A 2,950-nucleotide genomic window follows, 5' to 3' on the forward strand; every position below is an offset into this window, starting at 1 on the left:
ACCCTCCAGGCAGCGGAGAGGCGGCAGATAGGTTTGACTGAGGGGACATCTCCGTGCTATGCCCTGGGAGCGTAAAGCCAGAGCCGTCCCTCCGCAGGCAGGGGAGAACCCTCCGGACTGCGCCCTGCCGCACGCTCCCGTCCCTCACAATGGTGACAATGGTGCTCTTCTCTGGGGTGATGTCTGCTTTCTAACCTCCGCTGCGTCGGAGAGCTTGGTTTGTTCCTCACCCATGTCAAACCTAACTTTTCCCTTGTTCTGTCCCCTTCTTCCCCTGTGTTTCCTGCAAGTCAGGACGACTGTCTTGTGCCTGCCAGGGCGGGAGGGACTGGCAGCATCTCGCTGAAACCCATGGAGGAGCTGAGGAGGGAAGGAAAGGCGGCTGTTTGGGGGTCATGGGGTGGAAACACGTCTCTGCAACCTACATGCCTCTGGTGCCAGTTCAGTGCTTTCCCGTGGAGCAGGGCAGCAGGGCGAGGGCTTTGGTGGAGACAACCTCTCCCCCATGGCAGCTGGAGGAAAGCCCTCTGAGCGGGTAGCATGGGGCCCGCCAGTCCCCCCAAAGCGCCGTTTGCAGTCCTCCCCGCCAGCTGGCGTTTTGTTTTGCTCTTCCCCACCTCTCCTTAACGCTAACCTTTGTGTTAATTTATTGGAGAAACTCCTTTCAGTGGCAGACTGTAGCTCCATCTCGCATGGATTTGTTTTTTATTTTGGTCTGTAGTAATAGTATATTTTTGTTAAGAGCTGGTTTCAGCAGGGGCAAGGATAAAGGAGCAGATCTGCTGAGCAGAGCATTCTGAAGGATCCTTGCTGCTGGGAACGCTGAAATAGGTTGGCCAGGCTAGCAACGCACAGGGGCTGGGGAGGGGGGAGATGCCGGGAGGGATGGCAGGGTGGGTTGAAACCCGGATCCGGAAATTCACATCAATGCCATCTCTCTTGGGGGTTTGCCGGGGTTTTTTTGGTATCCATTTAACAGAAATAACCAGATCCTCCTTCCCACCCTTGTCTCCAGACCCCAAACACACACACACAAACACACGTGCACACAAGGGCACACACACACGCACGCAAAAAGAGTTAATCGACTGAAAGTGTTTCCTTCATTTCTGATCTAGAATTTCAACTTGTTAACAAGCAATAAAAAGGAGCAAGTTTTTAGAGACTTATCTTACAAGGTGTATTTTATAAAAATTAAAGAAAATAAATTAAAATTAAGATCATTCTGAACAAGGTATATGTCTGTCTGTCCATCTGTCATGCTGCCTTTCCCACCTTTCACCAAAGGAAAAAGGAGGGAAGGGGTGGCTGCAGACGAGAAGCTCCCAGAGGAGCAGCACTCAGTGCCCACAGGACTCATTCCCATCCCAGACATTAGGTTCATAACCCTGCCTTTAAAATTCGTTCCCAACTGGAGAGCCCTTAAAACCTCTCTTTGTCCTCCAGCCACCCAGAGGAAAGCTGGAGTCTTGTAGGAGCCGCTTGCTTGTGTTTGGTGATGTGATACCCAGCCGACGTGGTGACAGCATCTCCTAATGTAGCACCTACAGCATAACCACAGCAAAACCCATCGGCATGGCTCGAGCAGGCAACGCACGTGGTGCAACAACACGAGAGCCACGCAGAATGAGCTGTTCTCTCACTTGCACAGAGCCCTGTGTGAAATAGGACCGTCTCGTTCAGGCGTGAGGGCGGACTTCATTGCAGGGCCCTACGTGTCCTGTCCACGCGCTCTGTGGGTGGTTGCGTGCCATTAGCTGTAGGGTCACTAACAGTTTGCACAGTGCTGGTGCACGGGGAGGTCATCGCCTGGTGTGTCTCTGCCCTGACTGAACACTACCCTGAGATGTGCGTTTCCACAGCAGTTGGTCAACAATTATTGATTCAAATGTTGCTTCTGTTGGAAATTCCCCCCCAGGAACAGCACTAAGAAGCATCCAGGGGAGCGAGGCCATGGAGGGATGCTCCCAACCCCATGTTTTAAACCCCCGCACTGCTCCCAAGAGGCAGATTTCGGGCATGGGTAGGTGCCTGTAGAGCAGCAGGGCAGGCTGAGCACCAGCAGGCTGTTACCTACCCATGGCCAGGACCCTCAGCGCTCTTCCTAAATGGGACTCTAGCCCAAATCCCACTCTGTCCCCCCCTGCAGCCTGGCCAGGGGAGGTTTAGCTCATGCATTGCTGCTGCCCCAGCCCAGTGCACCACTATGGCTGTACCCCAGCCTTGCCCCAGCTCACAGAAACCCGTAGGGCTGCAGCCAGCATCAATGGGGCCCTTTATTCCTGCGTTCCCAGATGCCATCACTCTCCTCTCCCCATGCTGAAAGGGCTCTGTGTGTGCACAATCAGCCGCTGGGCAGGAGCGAGCCAGGGAACAAAACACCATCTCTTTCCCCTGGCAGAGGCTGGTGCCCCCCGGCCGGGGTGAGGGCTGGGGACAGCAGCACGAGGTAGTATGTGAAGGCACCAGGACACTGGGCAAGTCCTAAGGCCAAAGGACACATACAGGCTCTTGCGGGGTGTGCCTTTGGCAGTGTCCTGCTGCCACCCCACCTGGAGACGTGGGACCTGCCCTCGCATCTCCTGCCCCGGGCACCCAGAGCCCTCTAGGAACGGGGTGAGAAAGGACAGGGCATAAACCCTGCCTCGTACCAGACCTCATCTCTGTAAACCACGAGAGCTCCGAGGAGCGCAGCCGGCGCAAACACTGTCCCCATCGAGTGGCTGAAACGTGGCTGCAGGGTCACTCCCACAAGGGCTGGACCAGAGAGAGGGACCGTGGAGCAGGTCCCGCTGGCTGCCCTGCCCTCAGCCCTTCATCCCATGCCCTGCGCTCCGGCCCTGTGCCGCTGACAGCAAGAGAGCCCTTGGGAGAGTGAAGGCAGGAACCTGGGATGAACAGGGAAAGGCGAGGGGAGCGCGGCACCCCAGGGTGCTCGGGTAGGGGCGGC

The sequence above is a fragment of the Nestor notabilis genome, unplaced genomic scaffold (assembly GCF_000696875.1).
Source record: "Nestor notabilis isolate BGI_N333 unplaced genomic scaffold, ASM69687v1 scaffold6049, whole genome shotgun sequence".
Lineage (NCBI taxonomy): Eukaryota > Metazoa > Chordata > Aves > Psittaciformes > Psittacidae > Nestor > Nestor notabilis.